Here is a 25,309-nt window from a genome sequence, read left to right on the forward strand (position 1 = left end):
CACCAGTGTGACATTCCGCAATTATTTATTGTTTAATAAATTGTTCAAGAAAACTAAATTCTAAAGGGTGCCTGACTGGCTCAGTCAGTAAAGTATGTGACTCTTGATCGCAGGGCTATGTGTTCAAGCTCCACACTAGGTAAAGAGATTATTTAAAAATAAAATCTTTAGGGGCGCCTGGGTGGCTCAGCTGGTTAAGTGTCTGACTTTAGCTCATGTCATGATCTCACAGTTCATGAGTTGGGCTCTGTGCTGACAGCTTGGAGCCTGCTTCTGATTCTGTGTCTCCCCCTCTCTCTCTGTCCCTCCCCTGTTCATGTTCTTTCTCTCTTTCCCTTTCTCTTTCTCTCTCTCTCTCTCTCTCTCAAAAATAGACATTTAATAAAACTTTTTAAATAAAATCTTTAAAAAAAAAACCAAACACCTAAATTCTAGATATAACTCCACTACTAAATAAGTCACTTTATATCCTTTAGCCATCAGTGTCTCCATTGTAAAATGAGAGTGTAAAGTGGTTTCTAAAGTCTAGTCCTGCCTTAAGCTTAGGGGATGGGGTGACTGGGTGACTCAGTTAAGCATCTGACTCTTGGTTTCTGCTCAGGTTATGATCCCACAATTTGTGAGTTCAAACCCTTTACTGGGCTCTGCGCTGGCAGTGCAGGGCCTGCTTGGGATTCTCTATCCCTTTCTCTCTGCCCCTTCTGTGCTCACACCATCTGTCTCTCTCTTTCAAGTAAATAAATAAAAACTTAAAAAAATAGCTTAGGGGGGATGCAGCAGAGTGCAGAAGAAAATCCACAGAATCCCAATTGGATATCCTGGCTCCCAGACCAGCTCAACTGCTCACAAGTATATAACCTTGGCCAAATCACTTACTGTCTGCCCTCAATATCATCATATGTGAAATGAAGACAGTAATTGCCTCCTAGAGTTATTATGAGGATTACATGATACATGGAACAATTCTAGGCACAAGATCTAGCACATAGTAGTGCTCAAATATGTGAACTTTTATATATTTTTTTTTAAATGTTTTATTTATTTCTAGGAGAGAGAGAGAGAGAGAGACACAGCGTGAGGAGGGGAGGGCCAGAGAGAGAGGGAAACACAGACTCCGAAATAGGCTCCAGGCTCTGAGCTGGCAGTCAGCACAGAGCCCGACGCGGGGCTCGAACCCACGAACCGCGAGATCATGACCTAAGCGAAAGTCGGACGCTTAACCGACTAAGCCACCCAGGCGCCCCTGAACTTTTATATTTTATAGATGAGCTATAAGAGCATCAGAATTTTCAAAACATTTCATGTATTTTTTTTAAACCCAGAAATTGATCAAATAACCAATCCCCTATATAGAAATTTCCTTAATAGTAAGGCTTGTCAGGTTTGTTTTCCTTTTTTATTTTTAAAACTGTATTTTTTAATATTTTATTTATTTGTTATTTATTATTTTTTGAGAGAGAGAGCCCATGCAAGCAGGGGAAAAGGGACAGTGAGAGAATTTAAGCAGTTTCCACTCTCCGTGAAGAGCCCAAAACAGGGCTCAATCCCATGACCCAGGGATCAAGACTGTAGGCTGAAATCAAGAGTCCAACACTCAATGAATTGAGCCATCCAGGTGCCCCTCCTTTTAAATTTATTTTTAACTGCACAATTCATGGAGTCCCGTTGACTTTTTTTAAAATATTTTATTTTATTCTTTAAGTAGGCTCTTCACCCAACATGGGGTTCAACCTCATGTTCAAGATCAAGAGTCTAGGTGCCCCACTTGTTGATCTTGATTTATCTGAGATGGGGAGGAAGAGTCCAGGAACTACTTTAGTGCTGTCCAGCAGGCTGGTGCTGACAGGCTCCTAGCTAGAAATTTCCACTCCTGACCGTTGTACTTCTAGGATCTGAAAGAACTGGTGAACTACACACTTTGTCTAGAAAATTGTCACCCATCTTCCCTGATTTTACCCATTGTCCAAAATGTTACAGACTTGATTTCCAGGAAAATAGGACATAACTGCATCTCTATCCTCTAAGGATTTTATTCAACAGCTATTTATTAAGTACCTAGTATATGCCAGGTACTATTCTGGGTCCTTAAAAAGCATCAGGGGTGCCTAGATGGCTCAATCGGTTGGGCATCCAACTCTCGGTTTTGGCTCAGGTCACAGTCTTGCAGTTCATGGCTTCAGCCCCACATCAGGCTCTCTGCGGAGCTTGCTTGGGATTCTGCATCTCCCTCTCTCTCTGAGCCTCTTCCACTCACACACATTCTCTCTCTCTCTCTCTCTCTCTCTCTTTCAGGGATAAATAAGCATTGAAAAAAAGAAGAAGAAAAAGAAGAAACATCAGTGTATCAAAAACATGAACACCTGGGTGGCTCAGTCGGTTAAGCATCAGACTTCAGTTCAGGTTATGATCTTGTGGTTTGTGAATTCGAGCCATGCATCAGACTGTCTGCTGACAGCTCAGAGCCTGGAGCCTGCTTCAGATTCTGTGTCTCACTCTCTCTTGGCCCTTCCCCTGCTTGTGCTCTGTCTCTGTCTTGCAAAAATAAAAATAAACATTAAAACAAACAAACAAACAAATAAAAAGATCCTTGCCTCCTCAAAGCTTCTAGTCTAGTTACTTTTTCTTGAATAATGTTGTATAGTTGAAAGTATGAGCTTTAGGGGCGCCTGGGTGGCTCAGTCGGTTAAGTGGCCAACTTCGGTGCAGGTCATGATCTCGCAGTTCATGAGTTTGAGCCCCACGTATGGCTCTGTGCTGACAGCTCAGAGCCTGAAGCCTGCTTTGGATTCTGTGTCTCCTCTCTCTGCCCTTCCCCTGCTCATGCTCTGTCTCTCTGTCCCTCAAAAATAAATAAACGTTAAAAAAAAAAAAAAAAAAAAAAGTAGGAGCTTTATAATCAGACCAATCTGGGTTCTACTCTCCCAAATCTGACGTTAGTGAGCCACACACTGATTCCTAGTCTTCTCATCTAAAAATCCAAATGGTCTGTCCAGCACGGTTGTTGTTGGAATTAACAGTCTGTATTTTGGCAAGCCTATAATGCATTTTTTTCCCTGTTTTAACATTTCTGAATCCATTTTACAACTGTGGTGTCCAATGGTCACTTATCTTCCAGGTGGCAGTCAGGATGTGGATGCCACTGCCTCCTTGTGTGTGACCTTGCTCACAGCCATTCATTAGTTCTATCCTCGCTTCACTGAGTCATGATGTTGTCAGCACTGGACACCCTGAGTCTAACTGCCATTTTAAATGTCTTCAAAAAGATTACACTGTAATTTGGCATTAAAAAGGGGAACAGCAGCTGAGCATAAATCTGATTAGGGAAGCAAATATTCATCACTGGGAATATAACCTTAACAACCAACCTATAGGACCTGGGAAGACAGTGATGGGGATAATATGCACTATTATTACTGAGATACAGGGAACACTGGCCTGCCACAGGTCGAGTGAAAAAACACCAGGAGTAGAACTCCCAGAATGGGTGCTAGCTGCCTGGAGGAGACTCCCGGAGACAGCAGTATGCCCTCTTTTAAGAAATACTGCATCACCGGGGCGCCTGGGTGGCTTAGTCGGTTAAGCGTCCGACTTTCGCTTAGGTCATGATCTCGCAGTTCGTGGGTTCGAGCCCCGCGTCGGGCTCTGTGCTGACTGCCAGCTCAGAGCCTGGAGCCTATTTCAGAGTCTGTGTCTCCCTCTCTCTCTGACCCTCCCCTGCTCATGCTGTCTCTCTCTCTCTCTTAGAAATAAATAAAAAAAAAAAAATTAAAAAAAAAAAAGAAAGAAATACTGCATCACCAACACTCTTGATGACACAGAGATACATCGATGACTCTGAGTCAAAAGTGATTCTGAAGAGTCACACTCTGGAAGTGATAAAATTGGGAGAATACCTTAATCAATTTATTTCACTTACATTTTCCCTTTTACGTGTGCGTAAGAGCAATGTGATAAAAATCTATGTCTAAATAAATCTATAAGAGCTCTTTCAATAAGTATATAATAAAAATTCTAAGTGGCAAAAGCACTTGTATCAGAGTTTAATTGGCAAAGCCTTTTCTTTTGTAACAATACATAAAGCAATTATGTATCTTACCATAGACATCTTAGATTCAATAAAACATGGTAACACTTGGGATCACATAGCATAATGATGAACGTTCAAGAAATGGTAGCAATATTTTTTTCATGCTTGTGAACATCAAACACATAAAAAGGTGAGCAAAAACCCTGCTCCCATGGAATTCACAGTCTGGTGGAGGAAACAGGCAGCCCAATTCCCAGCTCATCCCACATAATGCTCACATGGGAAGACTGACCACGCTGAAGAGTAAGGGGAAGGAAGAAGGCAAGATACATGCCTGCTGTTCCAGCCAGTTCACTGATCAGGTTGGGTCTAAACAGGCCACAGGAGCGTGTTAGTGGGCCCAGCCTCCTCAAACGCCTGCCCCCCTCCTACCTCCTAGAGTCTCCATCCTGCCATTCACCCCTGAGCCATACCCCCGCCATCCAGCAGCCTGGTTCCCACCACCACTGGGCCTAGCATGCTAAATGAAGCCACTACTCTAGAACCGCCCAGGACTTAGAGACTCTCACTTCATCACCTTCACGTAGAGGTGTTACACAAGGCCTAGGTCTGCCTCAAAGGAAGATGTGTACCTAAGATAAGGGTTGAACCGTGAACACAATTTCGCTTTAAAATGTTGTTATATAGGGGCACCTGGGTGGCTCAGTCAGTTTAGTGTCTGACTCTTGATCTCAGCTCAGGTCATGATGTCATGGTTCATGGGATAGAGCTCCACATCAGGCTCTGTGCTGATGCGTGGGCCCTGCTTGGGACTCTCTCCTTCTCCCTCATTTTCTGGCTCTCTCCCACTTGCGCATGTACTTTCTTGCTCCCAAATAAATAAAAATATTTAAAAAATTTTTTAGTGTTGTTATATATAGTGATGGGGGCACCTGGGTGGTTCAGTGGGTTGAGTGTCCCACTCTTCATTTCGGCTGAGGTCATGATCTCATGGTTCACAGGATCAAGCCCTGAATCAGGCTCTGTGCTGACAGCTTGGATCCTGCTTGGGAGTCTCTCTCTCTCTCTCTCTCTCTCTCTCTGTCTCTCTCTCTCTGCTCTTCCCCCCATCCCCACCACATGCATGCTCTCTCTTTCTCTCTCTCAAAAATAAACATTTTTTAAAATAAAAATAAAATGTTGTTATACATAGAGAGTAAATTCCATAGGATTATTGGTACGTTATTAAAACAGAAACATTAAGAATTCAACAGAGGTTTCTGTATTGGCCTGGCACCTTATATGCCATCATTACTTATATGGAAAGAGCTGTCCCACATTCCAGACAGTGCACTTACAAATTAACTTTCCTGGCTCATTACAAACTGACTCATTATCATAAACTGCCAGCTCCCTCCCTGAAATCCAACACTAGGCACACCACAGAAAGAAGCTAGAGAGAGACTGGCAGATTTGCAAAATGAACATAAAAAGTGTGAGAAAGCAAATGGAGGAGGTGGAGTTCCAATCTGGGGAGGGAGCTGTGGATGGGCTCATAAGGGAGAACAGAAGGGGGCCAGTCACCACAGAAAGGGAGGAGGCGGCACAATGTTTCTGTAGATCTTGCCCCAATATTCCCCTGAGCCCCCGCTGCCCACGCTGTACCGGTCATCACTGCTATGCAGAAACACAGCAGCCAGCCCGGGGCTGCCAGCGGCAGGGTGGTGGCAGAGACACCTCAGGCCAGGCAGGAGACTGACTAGCTGCCTCCCCTCAGGCCTAGGCCAAAAGTGTGCAAAGACAGGAGATTCTTCTCGGGCAAGTCAGATGTGGCTGGGCCCAGAGGCTCTCTGGCCTGATACACAAGCAACTGCTTATTGTCATATGTTATATGTCATACGGTGGCTTCCACTGACCCAAGTATAAAAAGAGCAACCCTCAAGAATGGTCACAGAGAGGGGCACCTGGGTGGCTCAGTCGGTTGAGCATCCAACTTTGGCTCAGGTCATGATCTCCAGTTCATGAGTTCGAGCCTCGCATCGGGCTCACTGCTGTCAGTGTGGATCCTGCTTTGAATCTTCTGACCCCTTCTCTCTCTGCCCTTCCCCTACTCTCTCTCAAAAATAAATAAACATTACAAAAAGAATATTCACATAGAAATTAGTCTCCATTTAAAGGAGTGCTGCTTAAGCATGCTTTAAATTAGTTCCCATAAACACTACAGCCACTGGAATAGGAATTTGGATTTGCCATACTTCTCATGGAGCAGGCTTTGGAGTCAGATAGCCTGGCTTAGAATCGTAGATCTGCCACTTAGAGCTTTTGACAATTTGTTTATTCTCTCTGAGCTTCAGATTCTTCATCCTTAAGGACAAAGAAGGAAGTATATTAGGGATTAATGATAAATAACAATTGTAAGTAAGATATATAGTAATATAAAAACACCTTTATGTCAAGAAACAGAAAGGAAACCCTTCTGAAGCCCTATTTAAGATTAGATTCCACTTGGGGCGCCTGGGTGGCTCAGTCGGTTAAGTGTCCGACTTCGGCTCAGGTCATGATCTCACGGTTCGTGGGTTCAAGTCCCACATCGGGCTCTGTGCTGACTGCCAGCTCAGAGCCTGGACCCTGCTTCAGATTCTGTGTCTCCCTCTTTCTCTGACCTTCCCCTGCTCATGCTGTCTATCTCTCTCTCTCAGAAATAAATGAAACATTAAAAAAAATTGTTAAAAAAAAAAGATTAGATTCCACTTGATAAATGAAAAAAGTGAGTTCACTCTATGTATAGAGAAAAAACATGTTCAGTAAGGCACTAAGTTATAAAAAGGGAGCAAGAAGATTATAGGAATCCAATTCTCTGACACAGAACAACAGAATTTCAGAACAAGAAGAGAAATTCCAGGCCCTTGGCCCTCAAATATGTTTAGAAGAGAGAGCCCAGGAAATCAATGTTCTTTGCTGACTACCATTAAATATTAATAAGTTTGTCAGTATCACAGAATAACAATAGCTAACATTTGTAAAGTACTTACTATGTGCACCGCATGTTCTAAGTATCTTAATATGCACTGACTCATTAATCCTCACAATAACTATGAAGTAGGTATGTTATTATCTCCACTTTATAGGTGAGGGACTGAGAAAGAAAGAGGTTAAATGCCTTGTCCAGGCAACCGAGCCAGTGAGTAAGTAGGAGAGCAGCAATATGAGCCTAAGCGATCCTGCTGCTGATCATGTGTCTGGCCACTATTCTACATTGCTTCTTATCCCATAAACTAAGAACACTTTGCCTATGTTATGATACCAGCACAAATAACTCCATTATGTAAACTACATAAAAATCACATCTAACCTTGCTTTATAATTTTTTCAAAAACTATCAAATAGGAGCATCTAGGTGGCTCAGTCAGTTGAGTGTCCAACTCTTGATTTTGGTTCAGGTCATAATCCCAGGATCATGGGATAGAGCCCATGTCAGGCTCTGTGCTGAGCATGAAGCCTGCTTAAGATTCTCTCTTTCTCTCTCTCTCTCTCTCTCTCAAAATAAATAAATAAAAACCTATCAAATTAAACAGAACTAGGATTCCCAAGTTTTCCACTATTTATTTTCTTTTTGTCACTTTTTTTTTTTTTTTACCTCCTGATGCTGGCTAAGATGACTGACAGAAATAGCAACAAAGGGTTAATGAAATTTCATGTGGTAAAAACTCAAAATTAAGAAAATTCTATCCTTTATTTTTATTTAAATGAAAAAACGCCTTGGTACAGCTGTAGAACATTAGTGTCAGGGCGGTGGGGGTCTGGGAGATAGTTTGAGAACCACTCATCTGGAGCAACTTCTATGTTATAGATGACAAACTGAAAAACCAGAGAGATTAAGTGAATCACTTCAAGTCACACAGCAAATAAAGAGCACAAAAACCAGAGGCTGTGACTTTGAGGGCTCTCTCCCCTCCACCCCCTCCCCCGCCCCCACTGGACTGACTGTGGAAAAGATTTAGAAGATGCTTCAGGCAGAGATTTCTTACGCTGTCTAAAGCTGTTTATCTTAGCTTTCCTTTTTTTCCTTTAAGCTTATTGTCCTTGACTCCCCAGTTAGAGAAACCTTCCCAATAAAGAGGAGTTGCTTCTCAGAAAAGCAACTTAGATGGGGGTTACACTCCAAATGCTGATAATTTAAATTGCTGAAGGGGCACCTGAGTGGCTCAGTCAATTAAGCGTCTGACTTTGGCCCAGGCCAAGATCTCACGGTGTGTGGATTCAAGTCCCCCATCGGGCTCTGTGCTGACCACTTCGAGCCTGAAGCCTGCTTTGGGTTTGTGTCTCCCTTTCTCTCTCTGCCTTCCTCCACTCATGCTCTGCCTCTCTCTCTCGAAAATAAATATTTAAAAAAAATTTTTAAATAAAAAGATAAATTGATGGATAATGCTTTATATATTTCCTTTAAAGTTATGTTACACACTGTATTTTGATTCCCTGATAATAAAAAAGTTCATTTACTAATAACTTAATTGAAGTACAATAAATTTAGCTGAAATAAAAATTTAAGGAATCATCTGTTGTGATGTCAGATGTCACTGATTAAACAAAGCTAGAAAACAAAACTGAATGTATTAAGGAAAATCAGTTACCTCTTTATAAAATAAGTTCATCAAAATGCTTTTCAGCTCTATAATTAAGATGAAATGATTTTTTAAAAATCATGGTACTTGAAAAAAATACAGGTTCAAATAGTATTAGATAAAAGGTAGACTCCTGTGAAGATATAAGACGATGAAAAAGGACTTTGCCTTCATTCTGACCTTAAACTTTCTAGTTGGGCTCTTTTTTCTAGCGGATGGAAGACTCAGAGAGCACAACATTCCCTGATGGAACCGAAACTGCCCCCTTGAGCAATAATGACTGCCCTGAGCCAGCAAGACACAAGACTCTATGTGACTGACCCCAAGACAATGATCGACCTGACCTTTCCTGCCCACCTGCACATGCCTACTCACCTCTGCCCCACATTTTCCACATATAAACCTGGAACTATTTTTGGCACTTTAGAGACAGTCTGCTGGTCTATCTTCCAGTGTTGGCCTCGCTGAAATAAATTCCTTTCTTGTTTCCCCACCACTCCTCTCTCTGCCTTTGGAATCTGACAGCTGTGAGCAGTGGGACCTGTTTGGGACCCCAGGGCCAGGTGCTCTTGCACCCCTGCACCCTCGGTACAATGAGACTTCTGGATATGGCACTTGTAAACATTTAGAGCTTGGTGGGACAAGCATTTTTTTATGTTTAATTTGATGCACTACAAAATCCCTCTACCCTTGAGCTAGGGAACAGCATTCATTGCAGTGAAGTGAGTCAGGCCCATTAGCTAGAACCACACTCCTGAATTCCAATTCTGGCTCCACCCCTCACCAACGGTTGACCTTGCACAAATTACCTAACATCTCTGGGGCTCCATGGCATCGTATATAACACAAAAGCAAGAACAGGATCTACTTCACGAAGGTATAAAGAGGATTAAGTGAGTTAATATCTGCAAAGCGTGTAGAACACTAGAATATAGTCAGCACTTTACATGTTAAATGAAAAATATAATCATTAGGGTCAATTCTGAGCCACAAATTAAAAATGGTAGAGCAAGAAGAAATTAACTAGTTGAAAGACAGAAGCGAATAAGTAAGGCAAGAAAAGAAGAAGGAAGGAAAGCAACAAAGAAACAGAAGGAGACACAAGTATTCCAGAAGAGAGAAGTAAGACTGGGAGGAAAGGAGGCAGGAAGACAGAGGAATAAACAGAATCGGGGTAGAGACAAGTCTGAGAAAGAAATTAACTAAACAAGCAAAACTGGCCAGGGGAGTGGGGCAGGAGAAGGGAGAGAAAAGTCAAAGAAAAAAAGTGAATCTGATTGTTTTGAGCTAACTGGACAAGAATTAGAAGTGAAAGCAGAACAGGAGATTATTGCCATGATAGAGATTTTTGAGGTAAAAGACACCCAACAGTTAGTCAGGTTTGGGGGAGGAGACACCTGTTAGGCTCCTACCAGTCTTGGGACTACGAAGTACAGCAACCTTTTGGGAATAAACGGGACCCTGATAAAGTGCCCAGAACACTGCTCGTAAAAATGCCATAGGTGCCACCAACCGATGAAAAGATAAACACAATGTGGTTTATACATATAATGAAATATTACCCAGCTTTAAAAAGGAAGGAAATTTTAACAGATGGCTACAAGGCGGATGAACCTTAGAAACATTATGCTAAGGGGGCACCTGGCTGGTACAGTGGGAGGTGCATGAAAATCTTGATATCGGTGTGTCAGGGTCATGAGTTCAAGCCCCACGTCAGGGGTAGAGATTACTTACATAAAAACTTAAAAAATAAAAAAATTAAAGCCATATGGTAAGTGAAATAAGCCAGGCACAAAAGGACACATACTGCAGGATGCCACTTAGGCAAGGTACCCGGAGTAGTCAAATACATCGAGACAGAAAGAAGAATAGAGGTCACCAGGTCCTGGGCGGGTTATTGTTTAATGGGTAAAATATCTGTGTGGGGTGTTGAAAAAGTCCTGAAAGGGAATAATGGTGACAGTTCTTCAACACCATAAATGTACTCACCGCCACTGAACTGTACACTTAAAAATGCTTAAACAGCAGATTTTTATCTTATGTATATTTTACCACAAAAACAAATTAAAATAAAAATACACCATAGACTGTTGCAGTGGTAATGGTGAGCCACCTCCACCATGTTGGTCATGGGATTCCACTGGTCCCTTGTACATCAGGACCATAAAGCAACACCATGGTCACTTGGGTCCCCTAACCCTCCCATCCCAGGTGAACCCTGTCGTCCAATGGCCTCTGCCCAGCCAGATGGAACCTGCGCTCCTGAGGTCACCACTGCAATCATTCCCAGCTCAGGTCAAAGGGGCTGACCTCCAACACACCTGTATCTGGGATTCCTGACAGCCAATTAGCTGTTCTTTTCTTGTAGCAGGATAGCTCCCATAGAAAGTGCCCACTAAGTGTCTGGCACACAGTAGGTGAACAATAAATAGAAGTGACTGCTCTTATTGCCAATGTCCTGTCTAATCTTCGTCTCATTATTCCCACTTCTTTGGTAATAAAGACCTCTCTGACAAGAGAGACCTCAAAGACTTTCGTTTTAGGGGGAGCAGGGTAAAGGAGATAGATGGATGAGAGGGTACAAAGGAAGACCAGTCCAGTTCACTTTCCTATTAAAGGCCCAGTCAGCACAGGCCACCCTGTGGACCTATTTCAACTGCTCTTTTTTTTCCTCACCTCCTGGTTTCCTAGCTCATAAACTCCCTGGCTCTGGTTCTAGATTTATTTCTTGGATCTCAGACCCCTGACCTGATTCATCTTGGGTTTTACACCACATTTTTTAATGCAAGCTTTGGGAAACTCCCTATCCCGCCAGCCACACGAGCATCTACCGTTAACCAAAGCCCTCTGGTTCTGGCACTGTGCCCTGGGTGTGGCCCGGGGGTGGCAGCGCGCACAGGGCCAAGCATGGGGACAGGACATGTGTATGGAGTGCCTTCCATACGATAGTCACTGGTCTAAGCAATGACCATTTATCAATTTTTTTGTTTTTTTTAATATGTATTTTTAATGTTTTATTTATTTCTGAGAGAGAGAGAGAGAGAGCATGAGCAGGGGAGGATCAGAGAGAGAGGGAGACACAGAATCTGAAGCAGGCTCCAGGCTCTGAGCTAGCTGTCAGCACAGAGCCCGATGTGGGGCCCGAACCCACGGACCACGAGATCATGACCTGAGCTGAAGTCAGACACTCAACCGACAGACACCCAGGCGTCCCAACCACTTATCGATTTGTGAATTAATTTAATGACACAACAACCCAATGAAGTTATTTAAAAACAACAGTACAGAGTCATAAACAAGCGGTCTGAACAGCTGTTAACCACTGCACAACTGAGGTGTCATATTAAATTTGAAAGTTATAAAAATTAGGCCAAGAGAGGTGAAAATAAAGGCCTTCTGTTATGTTCACTCATTTGGAATGGCAAGGAGAGATTTTACGTTTAACTGATTTCTGGGAAAAATTGTTTTAGAACTCAGAAGAAAAGAAAAAACCTACTGGACCCTGTTCTAAAGGATGAACAGGAAATGGTAGCGGAAGTAGTGATGGGCAAATAACAAAATTATACACATTTCAGCACAATTTCTCCATTCTTGCTGAAAAGAGGAAGTCTAAATAAGCTGTCACGTAAGTTTCTCAATTTTAAAAATTCACAACAAATTGCGAACATTGAGAAAAACTAGAAATGAGACGTTTAAAATAACAATATTACGACCTTGTCCAGCAAGGTTCCAAGTGCCCTGACAGCCACTATCGATTCGCTCTTGACCTCAACCCTGGGATAAGACTAAGGCAACATTGTGCGCCATTTCGCAGAGCAGGAAATGACTGCGAGAGAGGTGGCATAATTTGCCCAGTCGTGGGTCTGGTCAGCCTGAGCTCCCTCCATTTGCTCCACCCTACTGTGCCCCTCTGCCCCAAGCTAAAGGGCTACTGGAAACCCAGGCTTGAGGGCGGAGTCACAGGACTGAAATATTATTTTTAATTCCACACAGAAGTAAAATAAACACAATATTAATTAAGGAAAACATGCTTAAGGAACTAAGGGTTTCTGAGGAAGTAAATAATCAGGGAAACCAGTGAGGTGCAGGCAGCGGAAAAAAGTAATGAAGGAAACTAGACTTTCATAAAAGCTTTCAACAAACTTAAGACGTAGTAACAATAAACCTTTGACTAGTTTCCAAACGTAAAAAGTGTTCTTAAGTAAGCTATTACGGATTTGGAATATTTCCATATAAACAGAGAGGTCTAAGGGTAAAGATAAAAAATGAAGGAATGATAACAATGGGCTCCTCCAGGTATTTTTACTGACGCCATTCACTTTTAACATTTGTTATAAATGTTAAGAGTGCAGCAAACGATGAAAAGTTCAAGGTTGCAGGAAAACTCCTCCAAATAAAATTTTATTTTATTTATCTTTTTTTAAAGTTGGTTCCATATCCAATATGAGGCTTGAACTCACCACCCTGAGATCAAGAGTCACATGCTGTACAGACTGAGCCAACCAGGTACACCTTCAAGTAAAATTTTATGCCATCAGGGAAAAAAAAAAAAAAAAACCTCCAGGAAAAAACTTCCAAAATTGGATAAGTGAGCAGATGATGGCAGACAAATTGCAGAATAAACAGCACTTTTAACACTACAAGGCTCATGTGTTACAGTCTAAAAATGAGTGTAGAATATATCCTAAAGACATTTTCCTAATTCGTTTCTGGCCATCATCAAGAACAACACTGTGTAACCACAAGAGAACTGAACTAAGGTTTAAAAAAAAAAAATTTTTTTTTTTAAAGACTAGAAAACACAGGATGACAAGAACAAGGAACGAAGTGTATCAAGCGGTATCAGGCAGAACTGAAATGGTAACCTTGGCCTTCTTTTCCGACTCCATTTCTACGTTCCTTTGCCCTTCTACTTCCCATGCAGAAATCTTCCCACCAGGCAATGTGTCCTCCTCCCTCCTCAAAGAAAAGAAAAACCTTGGCTAAGAGTGTTGTTGGGGGTCTTAGCCTGACAAGTCTACATTAAAATCCTTGAGAGTTCAAAAGGAACCACCACTCAGTGTGAGTGCTAAAGAATGAGAAACCTTGATGTTTGCCTTTTCCTTTTACAAAGAATAGCTAGTTGGCTGGTAAAATCTGAAAGCAATTTCAAAGAGAGTCTATCAGGAGTCCTCTATTCTCTCATAAGATTTTAGGTGCAAACCTCAAAGCAGCAGAGTGTATCACAGGCCTGCAGAAGAGAGCATGAGTCATTAGCATCCGACTTGAGGGATGGTCACACAGTAAAGGTGGTGGATCAAGGAACAGACCACCACCACTGCCTGAAAGCCTCATGGTGTCCTCTCCCCCAGGTGGCCACCATCTTGCTTCCACCATCCACCCATCCCCTGGCAGGCTGCGGGAGAACAGGGTACTGAGTCCCAGGGAGCTGACCCCAGGCTGGCCTGCGGTCTGTGAAACTAGAAGATTGGGTCTGCCCCTAGGTTTGACCTTCCAGGAGTTGCAACAGACTTTGAAGTGTTACCTAGGGAGCTTCCTCTTTGGTGGGCCCCGAGTTCCAGTTCTTGTCTCCCCAGAAATGTGAGGCTACCCGCAATCCCTGCTCTTCTACTCAGTTGCTTTTGTGCTTATTAGTCCCTTGGCCAGCACAGCTCGGCAGTGAATACCTCCAGAGGGAAGCCGGTGCTAGCCTCAGGCTCACCTCTCCGTGTGTTCTTTGCCTCTGGAATGGTGGCCCTCCTGTTCTGACTGCCTTCAACTCAGATCTATCTCTCCAGTCCCAAGAGCTTGCCTAAAGCTCTTTGGATTCTCTGCCTCTCAGACTTCTCAGCAAGCCCCTTCCAACCAGCTTCCCAGACTCCTGATACATCCCAAGAACCAAAAAATGGTCCAAGAGGAAAAGCAGGTGGAGAAAGCCTGGGCTCATTTTCATATGCATCCCCTCTCCCCTGAATCTGATCCCTCAAGGCCTGGCTGGTTGCGTCGGTAGGAAAGTAAGGACAATCCCAAAGGTATGAGACTGTGGAAAACATTTCCTCTTCCTTATGACTGTGTTTATCAAAAATGGAAGAAATGGAGTGCCTGGGTGGCTCAGTTGGTTAAGTGATTGATTTCAGCTCAGGACATGATCTCATGGTTCATGAGATAAAGCCTCATTCGTGAGAGCTGCTCTGTCAGCTCTCAGCCTGTTTGGGATTCTCTTTCTCTCTCTTCCTCTCTCTCTCCCCCAAAATAAATAAATAAACATTAAAAATAAATAAAACAAGGGGTGCCTGAGTGGTTCAGTCAGTTGACACACATCTGACCTCAGCTCAGGTCACAATCTTACGGTTCATGGGTTCAAGACCCAAACTGGACATTCTACTGACAGCTCAGAGCCTGGAGTCCGCTTCAGATTCTTTGTCTCCCTCTCTGTCTCTCCGCCCTTTCCCTGCTCATGCTCTTTCTCTCTCTCCCTCTCACAAACATAAACATTAAAAAAAAATTAATAAAAATAAAATCTAAAAAAAAAAACTAAACTGGGGTGCCTATGCGCCTCAGTTGGTTAAGCATGCAGCTCTTGGTTTCTGGCTCAGGTCATGATCTCACAGTTCATGGGTTCAAGCCCCACATCGGGCTCTCCACTGACAGCACAGAACCTGCTTGGGATTCTCTGTCTCCCTCTCTCTCTGCCCTTTCCCTGCTTGTACTCTCTCTCTTTTTCAAAATAAACTTAAAAAAAAAAAATGGAATTACTTGTGGACACCAGTAAGGAAAGTACTATGATATGGCCTAGCTGATAAGACCAGGTGCAAAGTGCTCCGCTAAGTCAAAGAAGCTAGTCACAAAGGACCAAATGTTAAATGATTTCACTTGTGCGAATTATGCAGAATGGGCAAATGAACAGAGAAAGACAGCAGAAGAGATGCCAGAGATGGGGAATTAGGATGACATGGCCAAAAGGTAGGGAATTTCTTTTCGGAGTTATGAAAATATTCCAAAACTGACTGTGGTGACAGTTGCAAAACTCTATGAATATACTAAAGGCCCTGAACTGCACTCTTTAAATGAGTGAATTGTACAGTGTATGAATGATACGTCAATAAAGCCATTTTTTTAAAAAGCGGGGAAAAGATGAGCATTTAAATCAAAGCAGACCTTCTAGGAAGCAATTTGGCAATAAACATCAAGAACTTTGACATGTCCGTATATACATAATGTTTATGCTATGTAATTGTTTTATATATATGTATGTAATTATTTTATATGTATATAAACAGCTTAGAAAGTTCCAGACTTAAGAGGAATTGAGGGCATGCTCAGGGCCTACTGAGTGAGAAAAGTCTGGAACAGGATAAGCCTGTAAAATAATTACAATTCCCAAAGTTCATAAACTGGTTTTATGAGAATCACCTAGGGAGCTAGGCAAAGAGACAAATTCCAGAGACTTACCCCCTGAGAAATTTTTCTTTTTTTAAGTAAGCTCTAAACCCAACATGGGGCTTGAACTCATGACCTTGAGATCAAGGGTCACATGCTCTACCAACTCAACCAGCCCTGAACTCACTTCCCTGAGAATTTTGATTCAATCAAAAGCAGAGGTAGGAGGGAACTGCAGGGGACTGTTTTTCAATGTCCCCAGGTGCTGTTCCCTTTGGCAGCACACATACTAAAATTGGACCGATATAGAGAAGGTTAGCATGGCCCCTGTGTCAGGGTGACATTCAAATTCCTGAAGTGTTCCATATTTTTAAAAACTAAATAGGGGCATCTGAGTGGCTCAGTCAATTAAGCGTCTGACTTCGGCTCAAGTCATGATCTCATGGTTTGTGAGTTTGAGCCCCTCCTGGAGCCTGCTTTGGATTCTGTGTCTCCTTCTCTCTCTGCTCCTCCCTGTTCCCGCTCTCTCTCAACAATAAACAAACATTAACAACAACAAAAAACCTAAATAAATAAACGTCCCCAGGTAATTCTGATGTCAGCCAACTCTGGCTAACACTTGGACAACAAGGAAAGAAAAACCTTATATCATAGCAATAACACTTTGTGGAAAATCACTCTAGAGGTAATACAAGAGACTGATTATAATGAGGCCAAGACCTGCCTTTAATAAGCAAAGAAAGATCAGAGCTCTAAAGTCTTACTGGGACTTATTAATAGACATTCATACACAAACTTTCAGCGCTCAAAATCATCACTTAAAAAACAAAACAAAGCAAAACACTTCATGAAACAAAAACTTAGCAAGAATCCTGACACTTTTCTTCGAAGTATATAACTTACCAGCCTCCCTAAGATATCTGTGGTATTTATGTTAGAATTCTGAAAAGGCTGAGGCAATTGTTACTTTAGGTGGTCTTCCTTGCCAACCACTTGCTCTCACAGGTATTTGATTTTCCAGCTTCCCTTCGGTCGCTTGCTAACAAGCAAATCTGTTCTGTCACTTAATGAGGAATATTTGAAGAAAGATTCCAAGGTAAATATGGATGTATGAGGAACATTTGAAGATCGAATGATAGATACAAATGGATACAAATGACTCATCAAGTAACAATGAGCATCCATGTTTTTCAACTTTGGATAGTGGATTTACATAGCTAGAAGCATTTTACCCCAGCTCCCTTTTTATTTTATTTTATTTTATTTTAAATGTTTTAACGTTTTATTTTTGAAAGAGAGACAGATACAGTGAAAGTGGGGAAGGGACTGAGAGAGGGGGAGACACAGAATCCAAAGCAGGCTCCTGGCTCTGAGCTGTCAGCAAAGAGCCAGACGCAGGGCTCAAACCCCACAATCTGTGAGATCATGACTTAAGCAATGTTGGACACTTAATTGCCTGAGCCACTCAGGGCCCCCCCCCCCCCCCAGCTCCCTTTTTAAACAGTAGCATTGTTTCACAAGACAACTGGTAGGGGGTACAAATACCAGCTGTGCCTTGGCACACCTGGACACAGAAAGCTATCTGGCCCAAATATCTCAAGCTCTTCTGTTGCATTAGCAATTGCAGTAAGTAAGTAGGAGACCGCAGATGAGTGTTCTGAAGGCCTAAAGCCTTCCATACAGATGGTTCTTGGTAGTCACGGTGACTCAACCATCACAATCCCAAGTTGTTAGGATAAAATACCGGATAATGTAAAGTGGCATAATCTTAAGTATCAAGCTGTTTCTCTCTCTTTTTTCAATATTTATTTATTTATTTTGAGAGCGAGCGAAAGCGAGCAGGGGAGGGGCAGAGCTAAGCCGTCTCTTTAAATTCAAGTACCTCAAGTTGTTTTAACTAAAAAAAAAAGAATTTCATATTAAAGTTGGTTGCAATAAATTATTCTAGAACACAACTTTCCTTATTTAACACCATGTATTTAATACAAGAGGAAACAGTGTGACTACCTGTTCAGGCTGCCTCAACTCCTGAAACATACACAGCCTTTTGTTCAAATAGGTGGGATCACCGCATAGACTCAGGACTAAGAAGCAAACATATTAGTTTGAAGTAATTCCCTTTATATCCAACTCACTCTCCCCACAACAGGTTAACGTGGGTCTCACCTGATGTTTCTTTTCAAATTTTCACTTCTCAACCTCAGTCCCTTGTTTGCAAATTTAAATATAAAACACTGAATGGTCAAAAACCAGCATTTGATTAACATGATGGTGAGCCCAGACAGATAACATGGTGAAGCAGTTCTTGCCTTCATAAAAACTCTATCTTCCTGGCGTATAGTTAAGACTTATAATCAAAACTCAACCTTCTTCAAATTTCAACTTCCTCCATCTTAATCAAACTAACTATAGGAGGCCAGCATGGTCTAGTATTCACAATTACCTTCTATAAGCCAGGATCGATCATCAATTTTTCTTTCTCTCTCTCCCCATCCATCCCTTCTTTTTTTTTTTTTTTTAAAAATATTTTTAAATTTATTTCTAGGAGAGAGACAGACAGCGTGAGCAGGGGAGGGTCAGAGAGAGAGGGAGTCACAGACTCCGAAACAGGCTCCAGGCTCCGAGCTGGCAGTCAGCACAGAGCCCCACGCGGGGCGCGAACCCACAAACCGCGAGATCACGACCCAAGCGAGAGTCGGACGCTTAACCGAGTAAGCCACCCAGGCGCCCCCCCAACCCCCCCCCCTGCTCCATCCCTTCTTCCCTCCCTCCCTTCCTTCCTTTCTTTTTTAATGGAGGACAATTCTTAAAGTACAGAGCAAGGTGAAAATATTGAATCTGAAGGCAAGTAGAAAGTTACAATACAGTACAACAGCATAGAGTGTATTACAAGTGTTAATAACTATTAAGTTATAATCACCACAGGTTAAGTGTTAGATCATGAAGATATATCCAGAAAAGTCTTACTTCCAATTAAAAGGCATTTTAATATATTTTCATAATTAAACAATTGATTTGGGAATAAATATCTCTTAACTATAAGCAAGGGTTCTCTCAACTGATAGGTTTCACAAGAAAATATGTATATTTCAAAAAAGAAAATGTGTATATTTCAAATTAAAACTGAATTTTAAAACTACCTGATTAGCATTTACTTCCATAGAGAGACACAAAATAGTGGCATTGCATTCCTGTTTAGAAATCGCAGCCATATCTACTCTCAAACACTCAGCTGAACCATTTCATTCAAATGTAGATTATAACACATTGGATTCATTTGCAAATTCAATGAAGTAGTTAACAGAAACCACAAAATTAGAATCCCCTAATGGATGCAGTTTTTTATTTTAAAATTCAGCATAATCATAGTCCATCTTAATGAAAATGTATACTGTGGAAATCCAAAGTTGAGTAAGTAAACACCAAGGGAATAGTAGTAATAATTATAGCTATTGCCATTTACTTAGCACCTATCACATGCCAGGCATTGTGAGATGGTCTTTAAAAAAAAGAATACTCAACTGGGGCTCCTGGGTGGCTCAATCTGTTAAGTTTTCGACTTTGCCTCAGGTCATGATCTCACTGCTTGTGAGTTCAAGCCCTTCATCAGGCTCTCTGCTGTCAGCACAGAGCTTGCTTCAGAGCCTCTTCCTCTTCTTTCTATTTAAATGTTTTAATAAATATTTTAAATAAAATTAAAACTTAAAAAATACTCAATTTCAGGGAAGCTGGGTGGCACAGTCGATTGGGCAATCCGACCTCAGCCTCAGGTCATGATCTCACTGTTTGTGGGTTCGAGCCCTGCATCAGGCTCTGTGCTGACAGCTCAGAGCCTGGAGCCTGCTTCGGATTCTGTGTCTGCCTCTCTCCTGGCCCTCCCCTGCTCATTCTGTCTCTCTCTCAAAAATTAGTAAACATTAAAAAAAAATTAGTCAATTTCAATCTTCACAACAACCAAAAATGTGACCTTGTCCAAGGTCATAAGGCTGGTAAGTGGGATTTGAACCCAGATCGCTTTGACTCCAGAGCTTGATCATTTCCTTCTCTCCTCCCCTGCGTCCTCCTAGGCAAGGCTGCCAGAACGCACACTTGGTTTGGACCTGCTCCTGTCGCCTTGGCCTCCTACCAGATGATGCAATCACTAGGCTAGGCTGGATCTCAAAGGAACCCGAGGAGGTTATAATTTACCAAACCCACAAAGAGATTTAAATGGGTCAGAGAGCTGAGGTAACTACAAAGCTATAAAAATTATAAAAATTCAAATAATTTTTAAAAACACAGTATTTATTAAATGCTAATTTTGTGCCCATCATTATTTTAGGAACTAAATAACAGATTGGATGGAAGATTGTATTAAACTTTTCAGCAGAAAGGGAAAATATAAATAACATTAATTCACAGTTGTACCAAAACAAAAGGTACCTATGCGTACAGAACAGAAAATAGCAGCCTCAAATACTCAGTGTTAACTGAGTCAACTCATATCAGGAAAACTAATTACTCCAAATATACTTTCTGGTTATCTCATGTACATGCATTTCTCTAACACTGGAATTGTTGGGCTTTAGCGACTGCTTATGTTTTACTTTCTAGATAATACCGAACTGCTTTCCAAAGTAGTCATAGCAATTTATGAATCAGCCAGGTATGAATATTCCTATTGCTCAACAGTTTCAAAATTTGGTATTGCCAACTATAATTTAGGTGTACAGGAATACGGCACTCTGGTTGTAGTTTGCATTTCCTAAATTATTAACAAGGTTGAACACCTTATTATTGGTTTATTAGACATTTGGATATCTCCTTTTCTGAAGTGCCTGTTCAAGACTTTTGCCCATTATTCTATCAGTGCAGGTAACATCTTATCTCAGATTCAATATTCAAGACCTATACTGAGGTCATGGATATATTCTATTATATTAACTAACTTCTAAAAGCTTTATTGTTTTGCTTTTCAACTGCCATGCTTTCTGGGTCATAAATTGTCTGAATGCATGTGAATCTGTTTCTGGACTCCTATGGCATTCCATTGATCAATTAGTCTATCCTGGTGCCAATACTACACTGTCTTAATTATTATAGCTCTTCCTGACCTCCAGTAGAGAAGTTTTTCCAATTTATTTTTTTTCTTTTTTAAGAGTCTCTTGCCTTTTCTTGGGTGCTAACAAATATTTTAGTATCAATTTGTCTAGTTTTTTGTTTTTGTTTTGTTTTGTTTTGAGAGAGAGAGAGAGAGGCATAGGGGCAAAGGGAGAGCGAGAGAAAGAGAATTTTAAGCAGGCTCCACACTCAGCACAGAGCCTGACACAGGGTTAGATCCCACGACCCTGGGATTATGACCTGAGCCAAAATCAAGAGTCAGTCACTCAACCAACTGAGCCACCCAGGCACCCCATCAACTTACCTAGTTGTTGTTGTTTTTTTAATTTGCTGGCACTATATTAAATCTGTAAGTCTGTTTCCAAAGAACTGACACATTGCAATATCAAATCTTCCAATCCTTGACCCAGTGTATCTCCTTCATGTATTTAGCCTTCATTTAAAGTCACTTGATAAAATTTTAGAAATTTTTTGTAAAGGTCTTTTATACATATTTTGTTAGACTTAAAATATATCTCCTATACTTTTTTTTAAAGATTTTATTTTAAAACAATCTCTGCACTCAAACTGGGACTCCAACACACAACTCTAAACTAAGAGTCACATGCTCTGCTCACTGAGCCAGCCAGAAGCTCCATAGCTCCTATGGTCTATAACTGGTGAAAAATCATGGATCTAAAAAAAGGCATGATTGTTTAAATGATGTATAAAAATATATCATTTTTTGACGAGACAACTAGAGTTTGGGATAACTCATATATAATTCATGTATAAATATGAGTGTAAACATTCTTTAAATTTTTTAATAAAACAAAGTTCATCAAAGTACATTTTATGCTACATAATTTAGGTTTTGGGATTTGTTTGTTTTTTAAGTAATCTCTACCCCCAACCTGGGGCTTGAATTCACAACCTTGAGATCAAGAGTCACACATTCCACTGGCTGAACCAACCTAGCACCCCATAATTTAGTTGTAATTCTAGAATTATCATTTGGTACTTATGTCATATCTCTCTGAAGAGATTTGACAGGTTTAATGTAGTTGAGAAAACTTACATCTCATATAAACGAGTGTCCTAAATACCTACTGGTTGTATGTCCCTATATTTATCAATGTATGAAGTGCTTAAAATCCAGAATAATGTCATTCATCAACTTCAAGAGAAGATGAATAAATGAGTAAGAGACTGACATCTTGTTAACATACACACCATTGTCTGAGATTGAGGACCCACATACCTTGCTCCTGGCCTTAGCTCCCACCACTCTTAAATCATTCACTAAAATTGTATCCTATTTTTCATTTGTTAAAGTAGTTACAATATGGTTCTGTCGATGTCACACATCAAGGATGAAATGTAACAAATTCCTTTGAAAGCACACTACAAAGGTTGGTCAGACAAAAGCAGCATTTACTCAAAGGCCTTCTGCCATCAGAAGAACATGAGAATAAGGCTGTCTATCATCATGGTTTGTAGCAAGACTGAAAATCGTCCCAACGGACCCGCCTCAAAATCTTCTCTAAGAAAATGGTAGAGATTTGCACACAAAAATAAGAATTTTGAAGAAAATGGGGTGTCTGGGTAGCTCAATTGGTTATGCATATGACTCTTGATTTTAGCTCAGGTCATGATCTTGCACTTCGTGAGATCAAGCCTCGCATCGGGCTCTGCGTTGACAGCATAGAACTTGCTTAGGATTCTCTCTCTGCCCCTCCCCCACTCATGCTCACACATGCTGGCACACTCTCAAAATAAACTTTAAAAAAATAACTTTGAAAAAAAGGGAAGAAAACTTCAGAAATCCCTTTGAATATATTAATTGCATTCACTGCTTTACTCCTCCAAACATTTAGAATCCAGTTAGTAAAAGGCATTCTTGTACTGCATTCTATATGATGAGGGAGGCTAAAAAGTGTATGCATCACTTCTCGGAATTTATAACATGTTTAGGAAACAAGAAATAAGCACAAATACTTGCTACATGACACAAATTCAGTACTCAGTAAATGGTACTATTATTACAAAGCAGCACAAAAATCCTGTAGGACATTCAGACACAAAAGGGATCACTTTCAAGTAAGATGGTCAATAGGGCCTCAATGAAGAATACATTCTTTCAACTTGCTCTAGCACAGGGGTGGACAAACTACAGCCCAAGTGTGGTTTGACACCTCCTTTTGGATATAACCTGTGTAGTAAGAATGGTTTCTACATTTTAAAATAGTTGAAAAGACTTAGAAAAAAAGGGTATTTCATAATACATGAAAGTTATATTGCATCACATTTCAGGGCCCATAAATAAAGTTTCATTGGAACACAGCCATGCTTTCACACAAAAGGGGTGAAGGAATAGTTGTAACAGGGACCATATGGCCCACAAAACCACAAATATTTAGTCCCTGATTTTTTACCAAAAAAAAAAAATTACCATCCAACTGCTCTCGAAGGATGGATGTGAATTTGATGGGCAGAACTGGAGAAGGAGGCTGGAGTGGGGGAGGTGGGGGGGATGTGCAGGGAGAAGACAAACATTCCATTTGAGAAATGAAGGACTGGAAACATGAAGGAAAACTCCAGAATACTGCAAGGACAGCAGGGAGACCAGTATGGCTAAAGCAGAGGGTCCAAAATCGTTAACAGATATCGACCCACTGATCACTATTTGCCTTGTTATTGAGCCATTTATACTATTGTAGTAATTGAGGACAAGCATCCTCATACTGAGACTAAGAGAGTAGTACTATTATTATTCCCATTAATAATTAAGAAACTAGTCAAGACGCCTGGCTGGCTAAGTCAGTTGAGCGTCTGACTTCGGCTCAGGTCATGATCTCATGGCTTGTGAGTTCGAGCCCTGTGTCAGGTTCTGTATTGACAGCTCAGAGCTAGGAGCCTGCTTCGGATTCTGTGTCTCCCTCTCTCTCTGCCCCTCTCTGGCTTGTGCTCTCTCTCTGTCTCTCTCTCTCTCAAATATAAATAAACACTTTAAAAAATTAAATAATAATAATTAAGAAATTAGCCTAACAATTTTATAAACTAAGTTTACAGTCATTATGTAATGGGCCCAAGATGAGTCAAGTGAATCTAGTCTATAAATCTAGGTTCCTTTCCCCCCAGAGCCCATGCTGCTCAATGCTACACCATATCAAACCTCCATACAGGATAGTAAAAGGAAATATTTCTACAAAGGTAAGATGGGGCAAAACTCTCGATGTTTTCAAATATAGGTGTAAAAGGAATATGATTTTATCTGTAGGCTATGACTCTTGTGTTTAAAAGCACAGCTTTCTCAGGGGCACCTAGGTGGCTCAGTTAGTTAAGCATCCAACTCTTGATCTCAGCTCAGGTCTTGATCTCAGGGTTGGGAGTTCAATCCCCATGTTGGGCTCCACACTGGGCATTGAGCCTACTTTTAAAAAACAAAAAGAAACAAAAAGACAATTGTCTTATGAGCTGGTAGTCCAAAATGTTCAACAACTGAAATCAAACTATTGTGGCCTTTTCCTAAATCATAGGAGAAAAGGAACTGTGAGCTTGATGTTCTCAATTTCAAGTTTTACCCAGAAGTATTTCTTAAATCTTCAAAAAAGTGATACATTATAAAAATCAATGAGTATGTAGGAAACTAAGTTTGGGAAAATCAATCTGATTATGCTTAGCTCAACTTTTTTTTAATGGATCATGTGCTCAATAGATTTTCATTTTATTTGAAGTTCAAATGATTAATTGAATATATTAATTCAATAATGGTTAACTCAATTATCTGGAGGTAGTTTTAAGATTTTCTTCAATAATGCTTCTGAGAGAGCTATCAAAAGCACTAAGAAAAAAAATCAGACACGTACATATTAGCAGTATCAATTAGATGAAACTATAGAAAGGAAAAGATAATACATTATGTTATTACTTATTCCATAATAAGTAATAAGTACATGTAATAATATGTATCAATTAACACATAATAAGTAATTACTTATTATGGCTTACTACTACTTAGGAACACTCCCCCCCCCCCGCCATCAAACTAAGTCTAAGGCTGCACAGTTCAATAGAAATATCATACAAGCCATACAGGCCACATATCTCATTTTAAATCTTTTTTCTTTTTTTTTTCTTTTTAAGATTTTTTTTTTTTACAAATAGTTTATTGTCAAATTAGTTTCCACATAACACCCAGTGCTCATCCCCACAAGTGCCCTCCTCCATGCCCCTCCCCCCT

General features: G+C 40.9%; 1 protein-coding gene and 1 non-coding gene across 2 annotated transcripts in view; one reads left to right on the plus strand and one right to left on the minus strand.

The window, feature by feature from the left end:
* Nucleotides 1-25,309, minus strand: part of PRDM10 (PR/SET domain 10) — a 103,057-nt gene that overhangs the window by 71,612 nt on the left and 6,136 nt on the right. The gene's annotated exons all lie outside the window — the stretch shown is intronic.
* On the plus strand, nucleotides 16,250-16,359 carry LOC120237112. Its single transcript, XR_005529860.1, has one exon. It is a non-coding gene; the product is annotated as a U6 spliceosomal RNA (small nuclear RNA).

The sequence above is a fragment of the Hyaena hyaena genome, unplaced genomic scaffold, assembly GCF_003009895.1.
Source record: "Hyaena hyaena isolate Hyena2069 unplaced genomic scaffold, ASM300989v1 scaffold_171, whole genome shotgun sequence".
NCBI lineage: Eukaryota > Metazoa > Chordata > Mammalia > Carnivora > Hyaenidae > Hyaena > Hyaena hyaena.